Source organism: Anser cygnoides, chromosome 5 (genome assembly GCF_040182565.1).
Source record: "Anser cygnoides isolate HZ-2024a breed goose chromosome 5, Taihu_goose_T2T_genome, whole genome shotgun sequence".
Lineage (NCBI taxonomy): Eukaryota > Metazoa > Chordata > Aves > Anseriformes > Anatidae > Anser > Anser cygnoides.
Genome location: NC_089877.1, coordinates 1,130,157 through 1,153,991, shown reverse-complemented (window position 1 = coordinate 1,153,991; position 23,835 = coordinate 1,130,157). Strand labels below are relative to the sequence as shown.

The 23,835-nt window shown below is 41.0% G+C and overlaps 1 protein-coding gene and 1 long non-coding RNA gene across 19 annotated transcripts in view; one reads left to right on the top strand and one right to left on the bottom strand.

The window, feature by feature from the left end:
- The window catches only part of LOC106040874 (uncharacterized), a 157,017-nt gene extending 153,946 nt beyond the window's left edge, over positions 1-3,071 (bottom strand). For 2 of the 12 annotated variants that reach the window (XR_010831743.1, XR_010831737.1), the window contains exon 1: positions 2,899-3,071. This is a non-coding gene — a long non-coding RNA (uncharacterized lncRNA). The remainder of the gene's footprint in view (positions 1-2,898) is intronic. The other 10 variants (XR_010831736.1, XR_010831744.1, XR_010831733.1 and 7 more) reach the window with 7 other exon arrangements.
- Positions 2,917-23,835, top strand: part of BMAL1 (basic helix-loop-helix ARNT like 1) — a 49,009-nt gene continuing 28,090 nt past the window's right edge. For 2 of the 7 annotated variants that reach the window (XM_066997600.1, XM_066997596.1), the window contains exon 1: positions 3,241-3,366. The gene's annotated coding sequence lies outside the window, so the exon portion shown is untranslated. Of the gene's footprint in view, positions 2,936-3,188; positions 3,367-3,607; positions 4,670-18,767; positions 19,013-23,835 lie in introns of those variants that run through there. The other 5 variants (XM_048070063.2, XM_066997597.1, XM_066997599.1 and 2 more) reach the window with 5 other exon arrangements.

Here is a 23,835-nt window from a genome sequence, read left to right as displayed (position 1 = left end):
CCTTCTTCCTGTTCCTGTTATGCTGCCAAATATTGGATTGCCAACTCTTGTGAGTTCCTATTGAGTCTCAGAATATTAATTGGTGTTCTTAGAGACCCTGGGGCTGAAATCTATGGATTGTATCAGAACTTTTTTTTTCCTGAAATAAGTTTCTACCTTCTGAAATGATTACAAAGGTTGTAAGGATGAAGAACGGTTTTTAAAAGTACAAAAGGAAGCAGACACATGGAAACGTCAACATTTATTGCATTATATTTAGTTTTATGATTTTTAATGCTCAAATGTGGAAATATTGTGGTAGAAGTATACACTCTTTAAATTGGCAAGTGTTTCCACAAACAAAAGCAGAAAAAAATAATATTTGCCTGGCTCGTGTGTTGTAATTTCTCAAGAATTTGAAGAACCTTGAAAGGAATGAGTAAGCAATAGCACATTGAGACAAAACTTTTGCCTCTTTTTTCTCTTTTACTTATGTTTGAGCCAGCCACACATGAACTGTGACAGACTATAATAAATAGAACATCACTGCAACTTTTTTTTTTTTTTTCATCAGTCTGCAAACAGCACCAAGCTTATAAGTGGGTTGAAGCACGTCACGAGCTTTGTGCAACACGGTGATAAATATAAGTCTTTCTGGGTTTTGTAACATATAGACAGAACAAGAAGTTCAGGTATTCAAGTCACTAAGTCATGCAAACTTTCTATGAGCTATAGATACTCCTACTGCAGGTAAGATTATAACTTGTATGTCACAGTAAATTTCCAAGAGTCAAATTGAGGAAGAGATTTGATGGAAGGGTAAAACAGGGAAGTTAATATTGCATATCGGAAAATCTATAAGCAAAAAGCAGATGTTTAAAATGTACAGCAACTGGATCCACCATTTGTTGCTAACACACAGCTTATCTTGGACATATTTTGGAAGACATTAAAAAATAAACACGTAAAATAATATCAACAAGCTACATTACAAGCACCCATGCTCCACAGACTCAGAGATGTGTCTCCCTGTATCTCTAACTGGGGTCACAAACCATGCTTCAGAGAAAAGATAACTAAAACATCAAAGAAATAATTTGGCAGGTTACTGCCAAAGCAGACTACTTTTTGAGCATATAACGGGATATCTAGAACAAAATTAACGAAAAATTGTAGATTCTAAAGTGAACCTCCTGATACATAGCCCCGTTATACCTTAGGTAGGCTGTATTTGATGAAGAACATACCCCCTACTCTTCTTGATACAACGTCATAAATCTAAGTGTAGGAAAGTGGCTACTGTAGTATTCAACCATGAATGGAGTACGGAAAAGCAATAGGCTGGAACACGGGCTAGTTGTTCCTATTAATAATCACAATTTTCAGTACAGTCACCACATAACAGATGCTCCTCCTGTTTCTACATCATAAAATGAAGCCACATATGAGTCCAAATTCTTGATGTGTAAGTATGGTGTAACCATTCACGCTTATATAGCTAAGGAGGCAGCTACATTTCTGATCAAAGAGTAATTTACTACCTTCTCTAAACACAGAACAAATTCTGAAAATTAGGTCAGAGTTGACTGGAAGAGGAAATGCTTCTGCTATTGAAACGGAAGCACCTGTGCACCATGCACACGACAGAGCTGGTCTTTCTAGCAGGTTCCACAATTTGCAGTATCATCTCAGTTTCAAGTGCCTCTTCAAGAATTAACCTGTAAGTAAAAAATATCCTACCTGTGCTCAGGTTTTACCCCTTCTATCTGCTTTTTGTGTTTATAAACACATGGTATAAGGGTGATGCAAACTCCTGGTGATAATAGTGGAACTCAGATCTCATTAAGCTTCAAGTTGTGATTTCTTAGCTCTTCAGTGATAAACTCTGCACCCTTAAAATATTAAAGGTATAACAGCTCTCTAAAATGCCTTATTGACCTACAGAGATAAATTCACTGCACTGAACTTGAAAATAAAATTTTAAAGAAAGTAGCGGAACAGGATTGGTATACATCATCATATGCTGAAAACCAGAATTTGATTAACCAGATGCTCTTATTTCCTTCAATATCTCATGAATAGAAACTACAGTATAAACACAATTCAAAACAATCATTTACTTGGAAATATGACATATGGCCTGATAAGTTGCTTTCCTACAGAAATAACTAAAGATCATTACTCTTGGCATCGTTCCCTATGACAGTGACTGGGCTCATTAAAACAGCCGGTACGTGACTGAACGAATACGGAAGATTATTTCTGCAGGTGGGTAGAAACAACAATGGAAACTACAAAGACTTGTGAGAAAGAAGTAGTCAAGGAGATTTCTCCACCTCCATAACTTCTGTGCACTAAAGCAAAGCAAAGCAGCAAAATGGTTGCTAAAACAAGATGTGTTTTTTTCTTTTTCTTTCATGGTATACATTTGGCTTACATAGTTCATTTACACTGTCCTGCTGGAGGGCTGTTCACTGAGCAGGGCTATTCTGATGGGGGCAGGAGGTACGCGTCCAGCAGGGGCTCCTTGGTGCCTGTGTTTAGTCCCAATTAAGTGGAAACCAAACCTTAATCCTGTCACGGGATGTGTGCACATTCCGTGATAGTGGGATGGAACAACCCCTGCTGCACTGTGATGTTGGTAGTACTACAGCCCGAGCTTTTTCAGCGATGTTTTCTTTACAGATGTACGACAAACACCTGTGGCGTGGCAGCACATGACAGGAAACGTCAATCACAATGTGGCACCGATAACGAGATGTAGCGATGGTACAACCACACACGTGCTGGCGTTTGAAACCAACCACGCTGTGGTTATGTTCCTACAAAACACCCCTGCGCGTGCCAGCGCTGCTGCATAGACTCTCTGAACTCAGGCTGCCCGAAGGCGCTCGGTGCTTCGCCGACCTGTACACTGACCTTGTCCGCCTGCCGCTCACAGCACTGCGGCGGCCCGGTAGGACGGCAAGGGAGGGGAGGGGAGGGGAGAAAATGGCGGAGCTCGGAAAGAGCGCGAGCCGCTCCCGACGCCCCGCCGGGCACCCGCGGCCAACAACACCAACTGCCGCGCCGCCACATCCGGGCCCTCGCGCCTCCGCCCGGGGGGGCGGGACCAAAGCGCATAGACGCCTAGCCGATTGGCTGGCGCTCCGGGAGGGCCCGGCAGTTAGCCGATTGGACGGGCCCGCCGGGGAGCCGCTCGCCCGTTGGCGGGCGGCCGCGTCCGGTGCGGGGCCGGCGGAGGGTGCCATTGGCTGGAAAGTAGGTTAGTGGTGCGCCGCTGGGTGGCGAGCCAGGCAGAAAGTAGGTCACGGACGGGGCTGCTGTGCCGAGCGCCTCGCCGACCGACGGCTGCACCCCCGGCCCGGGCGGGGCGCGGTGCCGGCGGTGAGCCCCGGCGGGCGGGCGGGCGGGGGGCGGGGGGCGGTGGGAGGGAGGGCGCCCCCCGGCCCAGGAGACGGCGCCCCCCGGCCCAGGAGACGGCGCCCCCCGGAGGGCGAGCGGAGGCCGGACCGGCAGCCGACCGCTGCCCCCGCCCCGCCCCGCCCCGCCCCCGGCCGACGGGGGGACGGCTGGACGCGGGGGGCTGCGGCTCGGACGGGTCGGACCGGGCCGGGGCCGGGGCGGGGGCTGGGGCAGGCGGGGTAGGAGCGAGGCGCGGCCGCTGGCGGCTCCCGGCCGCGGGGGCAGAGCTGCGGCTGGGGCATCCCCGGTGGGCGGAGGGAACGTGACGGTGGCTTCCCAGGATCAGGATTTTGCGGGCTTGTGTTTTTTGGTCTGGTTCGTTTCTTTGTTTAACTTCCCGGAGAATCCATTTGCCTTCTTAATGGTCGAAGTTTCTGCTACTCCAGTGCCTCGATTGTGACAGTTCTGGAAAGATTTAGTACTCAAAAATAACAGCGAGGAAACAAGTGGGTGTGTGTGCTTGCTTCTGAAGCAAATAGGCTCACAGAGATTTTTAAGTGTTTGCATGGTATCGGAGGGAGAAGGGGTCAGCTACAGATAACGATCATCTTTTAAAATGATTTTTAATCTCTTTTATAAAATTGAGTCTAAGTAGAAATTTCTTCAAAACCTTGGCCTTTGAACGTTCAGAATGAAATGTCATTTTAATTTCTTTTCAGTGGGTTAGATAAAGGACCTGCCCTGGACTGTTCAGTCCTCTTTTATCCAAAGGACTTCTTAAGTGGGAGCAACTGATAATACACAGGCTGCAGCTAGGTTTGTAGGGGGAAAAGGAAGGCTGTTTGTTTAACTGTTAGTACTGGCTAAATGTCTCAGTACATGGTCTTGCAGAAGGCTGAAGGTAAACTCTGCCCCCAAAAGAATGCACATTTTGTGTGTTCTAGGAATATGCAGATGTAAACAGTTATTTGAGCTGTTAGCAACTGTAGACCTATCGTCCAAATATTTTAAACCGTATTTACGTATTGAGGGGAAAACCTTTACTACTTCTAGGTTTTGTGGGTTTGTACTTCTCATGACCATTCATGATTTTTATGTCTACGTATGAAAACAAGACTGTAAAATAGCAACAAAATACTGTGGTTAGAGATTAACACGCTGTTTCATCCCATATTTTCTTCTTACGCTGTGCATTTCCATTGCCCGTCCACGTGACCGTTGTGCTGGATGGTGCTGTGTAGACTCAAGGCCTGTAAAAGGAGGAGTACATCTGAAGACCGCCTAGGTGAGACAGAAGTACCATAGGAAACTGGGAATAGCTGCTTTGGTTTGAGCTTCCCTACAAGGCCCCTCAGGATGGTGCAGGAGTGTCTGTAAACTACCTGAGCTGTAGCTGGGATTCTGCAAAGCCAGAACTGAAGGTAGTCCCTCTGCCAAGTCATTGCCACCATCAGCTTCCAGGAAACCTGCTATGCTTGGGGACCCTTGCTAAGGGTATATGTATCAGGAAGGTAGTGTTTGTAGGGGGACCTTACTGGAGATGTTTGTTTTCCTCCAAATACCTGCTCTCAAAGATTCTTTGGGGAAACCGGGAATAGGAACAAATGAACATTCATTGGATTTCCTTGGCAGCGCTTAGTTACATGCAGTTCCTTAACACTATCCAAGACAATGATGACAAAGCTGGGACCTAATGTGATAGCTGCCACCTGCATGCTGCAGATGAATAAGAACATTTTTAAAAAGCAAATTGCTCTCGAGCACACTGGAAATACATAGAAACGTGCAGGTTAATTGATTTAGATGAGCATGAATACAGTGCTTTTGTGTTCAACTTCAATCTTTTGTTTTCAACACAGAGCCAGTTGTCTGTGCACTAATGCTTTGACAGGAGGTACAGGAAAACCTGAAAGAATACGTAGTTGTTAGGTCAAGCAAGGTGAATTTGATGGATCCCATAGTGCCTTTTTTTCTCCTAGTTCTGTAATGTGTACGCTTTTAACTTTTATCATCAGTTTGCCCATAGTGTACTTCGGAAAGAGGACAGAAAAGCAGTAAAAAGCAGCTAGCTATATCTCCAAGTATTAGAAAGTTTAAAGTTCTCTGAAAAGTTAATTTTCTTCAACAGAAAATATGTAAAGGCATATGTAAATGATTGCAAAGAGAAGCCCAGAATAAATGCATATTTCTAAGCTTGCGTAGCTTCCTTGTTCTCAGTAAGTCTACAGAACGCAAAGAATACTCAAGATTTCTCTTTTTAATATCTCAAATGTGGTTTGAAACTTTCACTTTGACTGTTGTCGTACTTACAAAACTTGGGACCAAAATAATTGGTTTAGATAAATGTAATAAATGAGATGATGAGTGAACTCAGCAATGACTTTTACAGTTAGTTGTTGAAACCTCTGATCATACTGTAGATGTTAGGGTCTGTGTTTTGAACGTGCTTGAAGAAGGAAAGAAGGTATTTTGTGGCTATTTCAAAAGCACTGAAGAAGCTTTGAGGCTCGGTCTTGCAGTAGGTTTTAGACAGTGGACTGAAAAAACAGAGCAGAAGTATACTCTGCTTCTTGTGGTTATGCACACGCACATGTATTGGTGGTTGTCCTGCATTGTAATTGTAAATGTGTTCCATGTTTAGTCAGATCAAATGTAAGGTGGTCATCTGGGTGGTTTAAACACCAACAAAACAAACCCAAAAATCTGTATATGGCTTTTGCATATTCCTATAGTGTTAACTAGGTGAGACCCAAGACACTTGGGAGAAATAAAGCACTAAATGGCGCACTTAACAAAATGAAAATGTTTTTGCTTTAAAGATTTAGTGTATTGAGTTATATCCCAATCATGATTATCAAATTGTTCTTACTTGTAGCTAATCACTTTGAATATTGTCAAATAACCTGTGGTGTATGTTTAAGTGAATTTCCTATTGAATGAGGTGGATGTCAAGGCAGGTAGCTCACCAGCATGAAGTGCGCATTGCACCTGTGTTTTTTACCTCAATTCATTGGAAAACTTCAGTAAGGCTACTTATCCAAGGCCCAGACTTCATCTCCTTGGAAACCTGATCCTTCACCAGATGTTGAGAAATGTAATTTCTTTTCTAATGCATTCTGCAGAAGAATGCAGATCAAAACAGCATCTTCTGGCTTTGATAGTCTAGAATATTTATTAACTAAAAAAATAGTCTGACATTTCAGTCTTTGTCCCAAAGAAGATCAACGGTTTCTGTTGCATTCAGTATTGTTTCTAACTTACTTTAGCTGTTACTATAACTCCTGTAATGTTTGTGTAATTTAATTCAATTCAAGAACTGGCTGATAATGTCGTCTGTGTGTGCACAGTGAAGGACTGTCCATGTTCCCTACCCCTTCTGTGCCTGCAAGGATTCACCTTTCTTCTGTATGTTCAGATTATCTTTTCTCCCTTGCAGCTGCAAAAAGATATTTCTTAGCCAAGGCGTGCAGAATTTGTAACCTTTTCAGCCTCCTGCCATTTGAGAAGCAGTTATTCAATGCCTCTGATGTCAGGCACGCTTCTTGGTTGGCTGCTGGTGTCAGAACAACTTGTGACCCTGAGCTGAAGCCATGCTGTGGTTTTGTAGGTTGGTCTTCTGCAGGAATGGTGCCAGTGGGCTACTTATAGAGCAAGAAGTATCACTGGCAGGATTTGGAGTGGTGAAATAACATGCCACATTTTGTGTGGTGCGAGATGCTGATATTCTCTATGAAAAACCAGCCCATTCATATGAATGGAAGCAGTTGAGGAAGACAGCTGTAGTTTTCATGTTTGTTTTGACAGTATTCTGTTACAAATGTTAGTAGGCTTCTATTTTCCACAGATCCAAGGCGATTTAGTGGCACCTTGTGTAAAGGAATGAACAAACATATTGCTAAATCCTTAATGGTCCTTACTTGGTGTGGCTGTGATGGAAATATATCTCCCTGTGAGCAGTTGCTGTAACACTGGGGAGGATATGCTTGGCGGTTCCCAAGCTGTGTGTATTGCCATCATGTCTCTCAAATCATTTTAATAGGAAGGCATTTTATAGTAAGTCATATATGCTTATGCAGTTGCAGCTGTTTGCCCTAATTTTTGTGCCAGCTGAAAATACGTTCATGGAATCCATGTATTTTAAAGACTGCACATGGTCCCAGTTCAAGAGTACCCAGAAAACTCTGCAGATAATTTTACCCATTTAGGGTTGGCATAGGTTTTGAGGAAGAATGAAATAAAGCTATCAGAGAACTCGGAAATCAGTATTATTCTTGATCTGAAGCATTCTTTGGCTTGGAAACTTCCATCTAGGTGGCTTTGCCTTTTCAAGTTTGTCTAACTTAAAAACAACAAGATCAGAGGGAATTTGGTAGAAATTGCTAAATAGTGCTGTACTGCAGAACAGTAAAGGATGAAGTGTGAAGTGAAAAGTTACATCATAGGAAAAAAAAAGGGAGAAAATAAACCTAATATGCTTTGATTTTAATGACTTTTGAAGATTTTTGTTCTGTCTTCAGAACTGATTATTTTATTGTTTCCTTGAACTAGTTTGTTCTTGGATTGCTATGAATGGATTTGTTTTTCTTATATATGGACTTTTAATGGAGCCTTAGGAAATTCAGGACTTCTCTTCCAATCTGAAGCAAAAAAATATGTATTAAAAAGTAATAAAACGTGTATTCTTCAGGTTGCATCTGTGCATTGTAGTTGTCTTGAGAGTGAAGCAGAATGGCTTTGGCTCAAGTTCTACTTTTATTTTTGCCCTTCATTCAAGGACCTCTGAGAACTATATTTTAAATCCTCCTGAGATCTAGGCTGTATGTTGCAGTTTGGCTATTGGTATATACTAGTTTTAGCATAACCTTTTAAAATATTAAATTTGCTCATAGGCTTGAATGGTTTAACTGTCTTCCAAGAGTAAAATCGGGGGGTCCAAAGTATATTGCAAAAAATAAACAAAAGGCAACAGATGCTAGTCTTTGAGGTTTATGTTAGAATGTTTTGTGATCTTGACTTGCCATTGTTGTTTTTTTCATATTGCTGTTTTAGAATCGTTGACAGAGAAACAGGAAGCCTTTCTATTCCTCTGTTGCCTTTCCTAATGTGTTTTGTTGCCAAGCCATTTCATGTAGTCCTTGCATTTGGGTTTATGAATTCGCTTGTTATAGATGAAATGAATTCAGCGAGGTGTTCTTTTTTTTTTTTTAAGTCAATATCAACACTGTGCTCTCAACATATTTAAGAACATTTTTGTGTTATAATTCCCCAGTTAAGAAAATTACTTAGGTTTGACCTTAGAAGGCTCTGGTATCTACAGTATTTTTTTTTTCCTTAATATTCTTTTAAAGCCTTGGAGCAGTAGGGAAACTGCTGACCTGGAGTAATGTATGTTATACTGTAGTTTTAATCTACACCCAGCTTCTTATGGCTTTGTAAGTTTTGAACAGTCTTCATCACCTTAAATTTTAAAAACTAAGTAAAGTTCTGTGATGTTAGATGCTGTAAAAAATTTGCAGTTGCAGAACTTTTATTTCAATTAATAGTTTTTGAACAGTATGTAATTTCTAGTGATATGCAAAATTTGGAAATTTTAAATGAATTATATTACAACACTTCATTCTCACAGTGCCATTTTTTGTGAAAAATCACGTATGAGGAGAAGTATGTGTGTGTGCAGGAGTAGCACGTTAGATTGGAAGACTTTTATTACAAATAGTGTTGTTTCTCCTATTTTTAAAAATTTCTTCTGTTTCTCTTATTTGAAAACATTCATTTGAAGCAATGACCAAACTAGCCACTGAATATTGCAGTTTGTTTATAGAAACTTGTCAAGTGAGTTCAGTGATTTTGTAGAGGTACTTCTCACATAAAAACATTCGACTTGCTGGAACTGCTCTTCTAATAGGCATTTAAAGAATAATCTGTTCAGTAGGCACTGTTGTAGAATGCTTGCCTGGTAGTTTGGGTCCAAATTCTGAAAGTTACTTGTATTCTAGAAATATAAGGCCAGCAACAGAATATTCCTGTTTTTAATAGGAAGAGAGAAGTAGGAGAGATGAATTCACACTGGTCTGAGTTTATGCTGGAGTTTTCAGTTTCATCTGGGGTGGAAATCCTGGGGATTTTGTAGATTTATTTATTTTTTTTCCCATCTGGGACGTGCAGCTTGGTCAGCTTGTCTGGCCATAGAACAGTCTGAAGAAAGATGAGTATTTCACTATTACAACATCTAAAAATCTACTTCATTCTGATATAGATATCCTTACTATCACTAAAGGGTTATTAATTACTTAATTTGGCATTATTTATCGAATGAAGTAATTCCCATCCTAATTTATCTGACTTTACTCTGAGACGCTTCTATGGCAAATGCCTGCTTTACTTCCCGACTTGAAGTAGCTCTTTATTCATCTTGCTCTAACACTGTTGTCTTCATCCAGCATCACAAGATGAGAAAAAAGTAGAGGAGACCTTTACAACAGTTGGCTGTTGTAATCTACCAGCGCTCAGCCTGCTCTGATTCACATGGGTAAAGTCACGTTGCTCAAGTGGAAGTCTTGATTTAGTTGACATGCTGAACATGTAAAACAGCTTCATCAGCTTCTTCTGTTTAATTGTACTGCAAGTTGGAAGCTTTTAGGAAGTTGTCTCTGGACATAAAATCCATCAAAAGCAATCTGAGGCATGTAAGAGATTCCAAACGATGAATGAAGTAGGAACTGATGTTCAGCATTCCTGTTCCTGGTAGAGGTTATCACCTTACCAGCTCAGAGCAGAATTTAGCAGCTGTATGTGGCTGTAGCCACCATGCAAGTTTTCCAGCTGCGTCCCTTATATATATGTTTCCCCCAAGAATTCGAGTCTGCCAAAGGACTTCTGGGAATCTTTTAAGGACCAGTGTGGGAAATGCCGCTGTTTGGAGCGGTATCACCACGGCTGTGCTCAGGTACTGGGATGGGACAAAAAGTGAAAACCCATGGCCAGAAACATCTCTCTGCTTTTGGTGCATAGCAAGCATACTGAATGGGGGAATCTGATTTGGCTCAAAGATAACTCCTCACCCCAAGACTGACTTGAGATTACTCAGTTCATTGATACCATACACGTCGTGGCTTCAGAAACATTTGTGGTTTTGTATGTCAGGAAACAGCACAGCACACAAAATGAGTAGACCTGGAGGAGAGGTGGTAGAGGCAGTGAGTGTGCAGAATGCTGTTTTAAGTATGTTACAGTGCAGCCTGGTTGTGGAAGAAGAGGATCTCTGGGAGAATATTATTGCATTAAGCTGTGTTGGTTAATTTATTCCATGAGATGGAATACATTAGAAAAATAAAATCTGGTTTTGATACTGATAGCTAGGAGCCAGAAAAATAAACAACTTCATACTTTTATCTCTGGAGCTAGACAGTGGAGCTTTCCGCTATTTATTCTGCCATTTTACAAAATCATTTTTATAATGAAAAATAATAACTCAGCTAGACCTCTGACTGTCTTCCCTTTCCCCTTACTGGTTCTTGTGCTTCAGGGTTTCTAGATGAACGAATACAGAAGTGTTTCAGATATGCATATCTCTCAGGAGCTCATTTACTATGATCGCTTGACTGTACCAGTGCTGAGTACTCATATGTCCAAGTTGTTGTCAAACTGATAATTTATTTAAAAATGGCAGAGACCCAGCCATGTCTTCAGTTAGGCTTGCCAGGAAACCTGGAGGAAATGAAATACAGGAAGAAGACTAAAAGGAAGATGATCTTCTTTTCCACCAGTATGATAGGTGGTTTGGACTTCAGTACACTAATTTAATACACCTCTGCTCCCTTTGGGGATGGGGAGCTGTCTGTCTTTACAAAAAAATCTTGGGTTGCTGTTTAGGAATGATTCTCTGTCTTGGCGAAGATCTCATTGTGCTGTAAGTTTGTCTGCACACTCTCTTTTTTCTGGAAGCAACGCTCTCTAAAACCTACCCAGACTTCTGTTTAGAGAGAGATTGTCCATGATGTAATTATGAAATAGCCCTTTAGGAGAATTGTCATTTTGTTCAATGACATGAAAATCTGTTTTCTGTAGGGCTGTGGTGTACGCTTTAAAAAAAAATCATAAAGCTTTTCTTATTTTCCATTAAGTACAAAAAAATTAAGTCAGCAGAGGATGGGAGAATCTGTGCCTGCTACTTAAAATTAATTAATGACTATTTATTTTTGTAGTACATACGAACACAGTAAGGACCAAATAGTTGAACATACCAGAAAGAAGCAGGACCAAAACAATCCTCTGTTCAACAAAAAAGCAAGGGAAAAGTGCCTATTGGTGTCTCATTTTCTGTTATTTGTGAGTATAAACTATTTGCTGACTTTTGTTTGGTATCTTCAGAAAGCCTGGTAACTGGTCTCTTAACTGGTCTCTGATTTTTATTTAAACATACGCGTATATATGGAAGTTGCCTGTGTATGGTTTCTTCTTGCTCTTTTCTCTCAGCTCTGTAAATGCTGAAGTGCTTTGTTTTTCTTTTTTTGGTGTATGTTTTGTGGTGATGTTTTGGAATAATGGTGTGTTGGCAGAAAATTACGCTGGTGCAAGATCTCAGGGGTGCCTGTAGGAGCGGCTGGCAAATGGGTTTTGGAGAAGTCCAGGAAGCAGAAGAGGGAGCTTTCCTGGTCCTTCAACATCTGGAAGAACCTTGATGGACTAAGAGGTTTCTACTTAAAGAAGAAACATTAGGGATTAATGCGGTTAACTTTAATTTTCATTTAAATTGGTTGTTGTAGCGAAGTACGATAGTTTTCCACCTTCAAATACAACAGAGCATATCTTTAACTCCTCCCAATGATGTAATTTGGATGAGTCTTTTTTTCTTTTTTTTTTGGCAATAGCATGAAAGTTTCTCTTAAATCATTCTGTATTTTCCACACATCTTTCCAAAAATGTACTCATTGGAGTCATTTCCACATCTGATCTAATCATTGTCTTCCACTCTTAAAAGGTGTGGTCAGTTCTTGCTGGCTTCCTGTGTTGTTTTGTGCTTCATTTCAGCTTTTCTTCATAGTTTTCACATTCCTGTTTTTTAGTTTGTAAACATCAGCTATCTCAGTAGGATTATTTTGATGTTTTTGTCATTCTAATGCAGAACAAAATTTCTTAAACCAAATGTACCTCAATATTGAATAGTGTTTATACGAGCTCTTTTGTGACTGTGCTCCGATGTAATAGAGACTGATTTGCTTTAACACAGGTGTTGATTAAAAAAAAAGCCTTCTATAAAAAGAGTAAGCTTACGCAAAGCAGCAGTTCACAAACAAAATGAATATAACTTTTCAGACTCTTTAATACTTCTATTATATTGGAGGTTTTCTGGGCTTAATCTTGCTTGAATGTCCCAATAGAAATTAACCCATGTGTTCTCTTGTTGGTTTACCATAGCAAGTTATATGGCCCTGTACCGGTGAGCTCATTGTCTCTCCCTCTCCTCTGTACAATGCTGGTGTCTGATTCCCTGAATCTCCACGCTGTGATGTATGCGAAGTTGTAGATTTTGCTGTTGTTGGCAGGGATAGTCTGTCTCTATTTTGCATCTCTGAAGAGTTCAGTGTGAGGTTGGGTAAGTGCCAGTGCTACATGGGAGAAAACAGCTGAAAGATGAAGCTGGGGGTTAACATCTCTTGCAATCACACTGTCAATAACAGAGGTGTAAACATTTAGATTTGCAACTTCTCATCTAATAAAAAATATACGAGTTGTCACATGAATCCCACAAAGAGAGGTCTATACTGTTAAAAGTCCATGTATTAAATAAACTAGTTAACTGATTCACACGATTACTCTCTGATCTAAGCAGGGATTAGTCAGTAGTATTGTTTCTGGCAATTTCTACCTGGGTTTGTTCTTGATGTTACTCTATTCAGGATCCTTATTAATCACATAATGGTGGAAGGTACTGTTACAGCTGGGAGAGCCGAGTGGAGCAGGTTGGTCTGTTTAATTATCACTCCAACAGCCTATGTATGTTGCTTGATAAGATCTTGCTTAAGAAATACATGCGCCATTTCTAACTAGTTGCCAAATGGTCATGTGTCTGTATATTACACTTAGGAGATGACGACAGTCTTGGAAAGCTTGTTTTGTTTGAAGTGACTGGGAGGATTTTATTGACTGGCTTTTCCCAGTGCTGCGTTACAGAGAGGTGGACAAATAAATTTTTGAGTTAGTAAGGAAGGATATCAAGCTGGACTAAGGTAGCTTAATCTCTTTATTAATTAATCCTAATATTAAATTTGTCCTAACTTTAAAACTTTCCTGTACTTCAGAAAGTGTATAGAAAACTGAAAAGGATTCAAGAGAGAAACTGTGTTTTGCAAATACAACATTACAGTGGGAGATCAAAGAAACATGACCGTCTAGTTATGGGAAGAAAAAGCAATTCATTGAATTCATCCTTTGATTGATGACATGACAGAGGTACCTGGCAGCAGAAAATGAAATGAGGTTCAGTAGCTGATGGCTAACCTACTCGAATACAGACTAGAAAGGCTGACAGTTTTGAACAAGAGGAACTAAGCTTTGAAACTGAAAAGATGGGAGGAGGGTAAGAGATTCTTGCAACCTATCAGTTGATCTGGGATATCTTTCTAAAATAAACTTTGGCCTGAATTACAGCATATCAGTTTGTTGTATAAAATAGCAAATGAGGTTGTTTGCTGCCTATTGCAGAGGAGATCAGAATACATGATCATAAAGGGGAACATATCTAACCAAATCTGGTATCAGTATTAAGATAAAAATTGTATGCTTTTCTCTAAGTTGCTTTGTTCTTGAGCAGAAGGAAGCTGAGGAGGACACAGCTTTAACCAGACTGTGAATGAAGGGAGGGCTAGGAAGACTTGCAGCAGAGAAGGGGAACATCTGCAACGACTCTTGTAACCGTTCTACAAAACAACTTAAAAGTTAGAAGTCTAAAAATATTACTGGGGATATTCATACTGGTATTCAGAAAAGCATGGGTAAAGTGGAGTATCTTAGAGGTTTTTGTTCAGCAGTACTAGAAAACAAGGCAAACCTTGCTTTGACAGAACCCTTTGAAGATAGCTGAATGGGCTTTAGCAGATATCCTTAAAAACACTTCAGTGAAACACCAGGTTAGCTACTGAGGGAAAAATACGTGCAAAAAAAGTATGTATTTCTCTAGTAAGTGTGGGCAAGCTAATGCACAAGGCTCTAGATCATGTGTTGAAGTGAACATTGCAGAAAAATAGGACCCTGAAAAAAGAAATACTTGTTTCTAGTGATTAATATATGATCACCTGAAAGATGGGATTCTTTTCTGCTCCAAGCCTTTTTGTGTCCCCCCCCCCCCCCCCCCCCCGCCATGTGTTATCAGTAAGTTTCCCTATTTTGCTGGCTCCTTTGGCCTCTTTAAAAGAGAATTGTGAGCTGTAGTCAATGATTTGAAATTTCGTTTAATACTGTAGGCTAGACTTCCGTAGAGTGGAGAGCTGTGTAGTAACTCAAGTGCTTAGGCTAGTGAAGAATGGGACAGCCGTCCTGTGTTTGGTTTGGGTAGTTTGTGCCGAATGCCTTTTATGTGGTATTTTACCTGCTATTCCTTTTAGGCACTGTATCCAAATTTAGTTGTCTGAACTGGGTTTTAAATTCCACTTATGAAAGCAAGCACCCAACGTATAAATCTTGTTTCCTATATTAGACTATTATTTCTGGTAAGGTAAGCTTTTACCTTTGCGTTGCTAAACTGTATTTACCGAGTACTGAATTTAAATCTTCCACCTGGCGTTAAGTGATGTTCTGCTGCTGACTGCAGGTTAGCTGATGTAAACCTGAGATTACCTCAAACAGTTTTTTGGGAATGTTGTGAGAATAATTTACATTTTTGCTATGGATATTTGTGAAAGAATGTTACGTCATCCTTGAAAGTAGAAGTTTTCCTTGAATACTTAGAAATCGAGATAACAGTAATAATCTATCTTCACTAATACAAGAAGAAGGTAAAAGTTGCATGCTGTAATGCAGACCTGATTACTGTAAAGTCCTGCCTCAAGCAGTGGCTGTGAGTGGCCTGGCAAAGAGGAGGATTAGGACAAGCGTAGGCCCCAGTTATCTTCAGACTTCCTGAGCCAGTCTCGGGATCCATCAGCACCGTTCCTTTCTGTGAGCTGGTCTCACCTCTCTTTGGCAACCAGGTGAACATTTAGCCTTCAGGTTATTTGCCCGGGAATTTCCACAGTCTTCCAGCTCACGTGTGAAGGGCTGCGTTGTTTTTAACCTTTCAACCAAGCTGTGTTTGTCCCTGTGACATTTGATCATTTTGTAGACCTTGGTCTCGGCTGCTTTCTAAGCTGAAGAGTACTAGCTTACTTGATTGTTCCTTGTACAGAAATCATTGCCTATCTTGTTCTACTGAGTGAAGCTGGAAAGTTTTCCATTTTCTAATAAATTTAATTGCTGTGGATTTTTTGGATGGTATCCAAGTCGTCCTCTGTACTGTTCAGGAGCTGTAAATAATTATGAGCATTTGTAAGTGGTAGCCAAGGGACTGTATTATTAATATTTGGTACAGATCTGCTTGTGGAATAAGATCATCTAAACCCACTTAAACTTTCTGTGAAGGAATGTGAACTGTCTAGTGATCCTTCCTAGGTCCTATGGGATTGGGCTGTGTAGGCAGTGGAGTGCTATTCTGGAATAAAACAATGGGCTGGAAAAGCTTCTGCTTGCAACTGGCAGTTGGATGTCTGCTTTCTCTGCCTTGTATCTCCTCTTCATCTGGGGGGAAGGAGCTGCTGCTCCCTGCAGCGGGTGGGTAGGTGTTTGACCCAAGCAACAGCAAGCAAAACACAAGCAAACAAAACCAACAGTCTTCAGTTTTTACTAAGAGTGCTTTTGTGTTTTGTTTTGTTTTCTGAATGAGTTTTCTTTCTCTTCTACCCATGTTTGCTGTTGGCAGGATTTTTTATTTTTATTTTTATTTAACAGTCAAGAAGTCTGTATAGCTTAAGGGCCCTATTAAGTGAATTCTGAATTCCCGGTGTTCTCTGATTGTTACTCTGCCTTTATTTAGGGCTGTCTTGGTTTGGTGGTGAGAGACTTTGTTCTAAATATAACAGCAATTTTAAAATGCTTTTTCAGTTCTGCATGTAATGTAAAAGGACACATTCAAACTTGACTGTTAATTTCAAATAGAAACCATAGTCTTAAAATCCTGCCTGGAAAAATACAAGTCTTAGATGTATCTCTGGCAAGTGAATGTCACTGCTTTGGAAATTTGCTTCTTTTCAACATCAGCATTAATGTATAGACATACAAAAAAAGGAACATGGTTCATCAGCATTTTCTGTCAAGGGCTTTCCTATTGCTTTATGCCTTTCACAGGAAAATAAAATTCATGCTCACACTGAAGCAATGAACACAGAGCGGATAGAAAGCCTCCTCTAGCAAGCCTATATATTCATAAGTTGTCATTCACAATAGAACAAGTTCCTGAAGCAGAGAAAATGTCACAGTGCAGGTGTGGATTAGTAGAAGAGATCAGCACACCTTGCCTTACTTAAACCATGTGGGGATTTGCATGTGAAAACAAATCCTGCTGTGAGTAAGCTGCAAGAGCAGTTGAAGGATGTAACAGGGATATTTTAATTCACTGCCGTTGAAGGGGACAGTTCTTCATCCTATCTCCTGGCATGTCTCACCCCCTTCCTTTGTGGTACTTCTGGGTATCATCTGACCTTTCTGTAGGATGGTCCAGCTTGCTAACCTCACAGAAGACTGTGCTTTCTGTCAAGTTGTTACTCAGCCAGATGAGCAGATTGGTTGGACACAGTGTGCAGACAGGCTCTGGGGACTGTGCAAAGTCTGTGCTAGAGCACTGGAAGGAAATCTGGGGGAAGGGAGACAATATTTGTCTATTCTGTAAAGCTGCTGTGAAGTTTTCGGTATGTGATGCTTATCCTGAGCTAGACAAATACAACTTTCCAAAGCCATGCAGATTTGATGAGGTACATACCATTCTGGACATCATTGTGAAAGACAAGAAATATTCTGCTTGGTTTCTCCCTAGACTATCACTTGTTTTGCTCCTCTGAGTCTTTCATTGAATACTGTGATTTATGAAGCCTGACAAGCCAGACTTTTTTGGGTGTTGGCTTTAGTGAAATGCGCATTGTGGGGTACTTGGGGCTCGCTTTGGAGATGCATCCCACTGCACAGAAGTTCCAGTTCATCCCAATAAGAGAGAAGGGAACGTAAAAAGCTGGTGCTGCAGAGAGGTGGAAGAAGCCAAGAGTGTATCACCTATTGCATTCAGTATTTGACATGATGACACATCTAACTTTATTTTTAATGTCCTGTTAAAGGACTTCTCTTAATAGTCATTTTGGTTTCACAGTCACTTGAATCCTGTGGAAGTATAGGGCCTAAAGGAGGTGTCCTGAAGTTGTGCTTGCCCTGTCCTGTGGCAATACTACTGTTGGCTGGGCAACTGGTTGGCTTGTCTTCAGCCACAGCAATTCTTCTCGTAATGCTCTGCATAAGTATCAGTGCAGACCCTAGGGAAGTGCTGGGAACTTGCCCTACTTCTCAGTGTTCACTGGTGCTGCACTTTGCAGCTGCTTTTTGTGAATCTCTCTGAAGAGCAGAGTATCAGATAATGCCTCAGTATGAGCTGTCATAACTTTGAAGTGCTGCCTTTCTTAGCATTAGAGGCAGATCACTCATTTAAAAAATGGGATTTCAGGAATGGGAGAGGCTGTTGTTTTTGAAATATTGAGCAAGTCTGAAAATGGTATGTGTATCTTTTCTTTCTTGATGCTTGTGTCTTACATTCAGGTGCTGAATTGTCGCAGTGTCTCAGTTTTTACTATTTGGGTATGGATTTCAGTGGTAAATTGCGTGAGTACGGGAAATGAAATTGTTAAACACTAATATAAATGATAAGCTTATTGTTGCTCCACATAAGTCAAAGGGAATCAAGATATATGGACAAGTAGTAAGTAGCTGGGGCTACTTGCATGAATGTGTGCGCGCATGGGGAGGGTTGTTTTCTTAAAACTTGGAGTTTGTAAATAATTATAAGTTGTAAATTTCTGCATTTCCACACACAAACCTTGTTAACGTAACACTTGGTAAGCTGTCATTGTATGTTCTCCTGCAGTTGTTTTTTTTTTTTCTTTTGGAGACTACCTACTCATATACTTAACAAAAAAGCTGTGATGTCTTTCTGCCCAAAAAGTAGTGGGAGAATAAAAATGAAGCTGAGCCTCTAATGTAGTACTGAAGTAGTCAGAAGAAGGAACTACTGGTGTTCATATGGGTCTGGTGCATATGTGTTTGACAGCTCATTTTGTGTAAAGTTAAGTTAAAAAGAACTTTTGATAAACCAGTGGGGAAAAATAAACCTCACAGAGATATGCTTGCTAGAGGAAACAGTTGGGTGGGGAATACCCTCAGCTTGGTTCCAGGCAGGCTGAAAATATCTTGCTTTTCCCAAGGCTTTCTTTAGGACCAAAGGGAAACTGACAGCCTGTCAAATTTTCTTTGTGCTGAGAGCAGGGACTGCTTCTTCCAGCCAGAGATGGAATTTAACAGGACCAAAGGGACTGTGAAAACCTGGAAGTGAAAGTGTAAGGTATAAATATAACCCATACCTACACTCCTTTTAGTGATATTTTTGCCCTTTTGTTTCCATGCTTTGTTCCCTGAAGATACAAACTCTGTTTTCAACCTGTTTTCTATTAGTTACAATGTGCTTGGCAGTAGGTCTCTGAATGAAAGGTCTCACGCGTGCCAAATGTGTTTGGGTTTGTTGTAGTAATAATGTGACTAGAAAACAGAATCAACTGTATGCAGTATGTCTGACGGTGTTCAGAACAGGTGATCTGAACCAAAGGAAGATCCAGGAAACTAGGTTTGTCACCTTAATGCAGAATAGAAGTAGTGTGTAGTGGCTCAGCCTGTTAAACTGACAAATGGATGACATCCCTGAATGCAAAAACTTGAAGAGTCAAGTGAGGAGATATTACATAGGTAGTATTAGACACACCAGAGCTTGACTGTGTTGTTGAGTTTTTTTGCATACAGTTCTCCAGTATGAGGAGGGGACAAGAAAATAAAAACCTGACGAAAGCACGAGGACAGATTCTGAGATCTGAAGCTGGGGTAGCTAACAGAGTACTAAAATAGTGCTTTGCCAGTGGAAAAAAAGAGTAGTGGATTGAGCTGAAGTTTGTTCTCACTTGAGTCTTTAAATCAAGGCATCATATTGCAAGCTATATTAAAGCACACGCCGAAGTTAAAAGCTTGAGGAAGAAATCCTAGAATGGGTTTTGTGGTATGCTATACCACAGATCAGACTGGGTGTCAGTATTAGGTGTCTGACATACATACAGTTTCTGCCCTTTAAGTAAATAAGAAAGTGTGTTAGAAGACTGATACTTCAAATGGAGACACTTTAGAAAACACATTTCATAGAACTTTGTGTGAGGATTTTGTTTTATTGTCATTGAAAGACAACTTTGATGATGATGCACTGCAGGCAGAATACTTGCCAAAATGTGAGGATACAGGAGCTTCACTGAGCCACAGCAAGGAAATCTTAAACTCACCCAGAGCATATCATGGTCATCGTAATAGTTAAAACAAACAATCAGGCTTCGCGACATTATTAAGCTCTAAATTAGAAGACTTGTATTTAACTGTGTGAAACTTAGCTTATTCAGTTTGGATAACTGGAGGGTGCAGATATCCTTAAAACTTGTACCTGAAGCATCTCTCTGCAATAAGCCGGTTCTCATCTGTAGGAGTAAGATGAAATCTGGAAACAGAAAGCTGCATCTTTTAGAGTGCAAATGCAAAGCAGGCATTGCCAGTTGTGCATTAACAATGCGCTGATTTGTAAGTTGTGGGAACACAAGGAGTGAGTTAAGTAGCTTACCTACTTTTCTCATATGCTTCTTCTGCTCTGGAAATGTCAGTCTGGGTTGTGTACTGTCCTCCTAAGGAAGATTTTTTTTTTAATTTCTGCTTTGAAGTTGACTGCACACTGCAGCACAAGATAAGACATTTTGTTGACAGTTCAGAAGCAATGTGTATGATTTGGTAGACTTCACAGAGGAACTGCCTCCTCAGTTGAGAGATTGTTTGGTGTGTTTAGTTTTTTTTTCCCCCTTAAGGGTTCCAATCAAAACACACTGGAAGTACATAAACTAATACAGAGGTCACCAATAGCTTTGATAAGGCTGTTACTTAAACCATATTTATTCTGGATAATTGATTAACCTACTGGGTAGGATAGATTTCTTGCTGTCTTTCAGCCACTCAATCCCTTGGGTGGCTTAGGGTTGTTAAAAATGAGGATTACGTTCACTGGAGTGAGTACCTAGCGTGGTAACACTGACAATTCAGCGAAGTTTATATTTGTGTAGTTGAGGGGATCGATTTTTATATTTTAACTGTGTATGGGTGTATCACTACTAGCAGAGTAATAAATCTGGACATTAAATAGAATCAGATATCTGGCACAGAGGACTTAAAGCTTCTGTTGTCCATTAATTTTAGTGTTTTTTTTTCATTTTCCCCCCTGTAATGTTGAAAATATAATACTTTGTTGCTTCCCACACCGGCATAAAATCTTTTGAAGGACTGGAATAAATTAAGATTAAATACTACATCTTAATACAGATTTTTGTGAGCTTGCTTTATCAGCATTTAACACTGGTAGGCCCTGTTTTTAAAGATAAAACTATTTTATTCTGTAACTTACACTACAGAAATTTTGGGGTGCTATGCTGAACAAAATGTCTATGGTATTATCTTAAAGTTTTTTTTGTTGTCGTTTAAAAAAAAATCAAAATGCTTGATATCAAGCTCAGCCATTTTCCTGCAAGCAGCTGTTCTCCAAATAACTGTTTTTTGTAGCTGAGTCCATGTCCAGTGAAGTCACACTTCACACTGTTTCGGTGAGCAGGACCTGTTGCAACAAGGCATCCGAAGGCTTACACTAGATGAAGCTTTTGGTGATAACTGCAAACTAGCAAGCCGTGCTGTAACACTCTTTTAGCTGTGATTCTCTGAACAGGTAGGGTAGCAGGTGGCTGCATGCGAGGAAATGAAACCTCCTGTGGCTGAGCATCTGCTGGATGTCAGTCGGGGCCTGCTTCTGACAGGGATACAGGCTCCAGGCCTAGCGGCTGTTGTGTAGGGTTGTATGCTAGACATTTGGCTATGTCACTACAAAGCTATTGCGGAGAAAAATACTTCAGCCATAGCATAGACAGACCCCTTTCAGTCTGAACAGGTTTGATTCCTGGAAGGGGCATGGGTTGGCTTTGGTTTTGTTCAATTTTTTTTTTTTTTTCTGCTGTGAAGATGGTCCGTATTTATGAGGAAAGACTGAGAGACCTGGGGCTGTTCAGCCTTGAGAAAAGAAGACTGAGAGGGGATCTTATCAATGTTTATAAATACCTGAAGTGTGGGAGACAGCGGGATTTGGCCAGCCTCTTTTCAGTGGTTTGTGGGGACAGGACAAGGGGCAGTGGCCACAAAATGGATCACAGGAAGTTCCGCACCAACATGCGAAAGAATTTCTTCATGGCAAGGGTGACGGAGCACTGGAACAGGCTGCCCAGGGAGGTTGTGAAGTTTCCTTCTCTGGAGATATTCAAGGCCCGTCTGGACGCCTACCTGCGAAACCTGCTCTATGGAACCTGCTTTGGCAGGGGGGTTGGACCCGATGACCTCTCGAGGTCCCTTCCAACCCCTACAATTCTGTGATTCCGTGATTTGCAACAGAAAGGCCTTCCACTGGGACTCCATCAGCCTCAAAGCAGGTGCTTGTCTGTTTCACTTAGAGAAGAACACGAACTAGATTCCTGTTTTTTTTTTTTGCGTTTTTTGTTTTCCTTTTTTTTCTGTGCTGTCTGAAGCTTCATACCTACAGGTGCAGACAGTACAAGAAAGGAAGGAGTGACTGATAAGCCCCGTCGGAGCGCTACCAATCACAGGGAACTTGGCAGGCTGGAGAAATGGGTTGACGTGAACTTTATGAAGTTCAGCAAAGGGAGATGCCAAGTCCTGTACCTGGAGAGGAAAAACCCTGTGCACCAGTGCAGACTAAGGGCTGGCCGGCTTGCCAGAAAAGATCTTGGAAGTCCTGGGGGACACCCAGTTGAGCCAGCAGTCATGGAAAGTTATGAAAAAGAAGGCTACCAGCCTCCTGGGCTGTGTTAGGAAGACTGTTAGCAGCAGGCTGAGGGTAGTGATCCTTCCACCTTACTCAGTATTGGTGAGACACTACTGTGGCCCTGGGTCCAGTTCTGAACTTCAAGCACAACAGAAAATTATTTTAGTTACAACTTCTAGGTTTTGGAGCAACAGAGAAGTCTTTTGACAAAATAGCTGGAAGTAAAAGCTTTCAGCTCTTCCCCTTTTAAACAAGGAGAGATGGGATCTGAGGCCTCTCTTGAACTGAAAGTCCAGGTGCTTCTATGAATAAGATAAAATTCAGAGTATTGTCCTATGGCGCTGTCACCACTATGACAGTCTAGAAAACTCCTAGGGTGATGTGATGGTGTGACTGTCTTTTCTCATAGATACTAGCGATGAACAAACCTGGATTTGGTTGGGAGTGCATGTGGACACTGTATTGATCTATTGAGATCTGTTTAAACTGCCTTTCAATTCACCGCCTAAAGCTGAAAGATGGTGTTTTTTGCCTGTAGACTTTTTCTTCTGTGTAGACTTTTTTCCTTAGGTCAAAATGATTCATCTTGTAGCTGGTTTAATTTCATGGGATGCCTCCCTCCAGCCTGCTGCTTTTTCCTTGGGAAAGACAGGGAGCATCTGTTTGAACAGTAAGTCTCTTGAGCAGCTGAAGGCTGCTCGTGCAGCCCATCTCGTGCAGGGCTGGGTAGCAGCACCTGCTAACGTGAGAGATACAGGAGGCTGCTTGATCACTGCTGCTTTGCGAGCATGGTTACGGATGGAGTGGAAACATGAGCTTCTGGTCTTTGCAAAGAGCTTGGGTAGGGAAGAGCTCCAAAATTCAGATGTGGCTTGTGGGCTGCCAGAGTTTGGTGAATGCGGTGTTGAGTGGGTGAGTGGAAAAAAGATGACCTCAACAAGCAAAACAGTAAAATCACTTCTTTGCTCGAGAGAGCACTGCAAGCTACATCTGCACACGAGATGATGCCATGGGGCATTTTATCATCTGGGAGTACAGAGTGTTCCTGCAAATAATATTAGGGAGTTCGAGGAACACAAATGTGTCACTAAAACAAAACAGCATCAATATGTTGGACAAATATGAGGTATTCTTGCTGCTGATCCTTAACTACTGAAGGAAAATGAAAATACCACTGCTTTAGTTCAAAGATCTTCCTTTGATTCACACAGACTATTTTCTAATAAAGATTCTGAAGTAGGAACTGCTTGTCACTTGCAGCAGCCATGCCC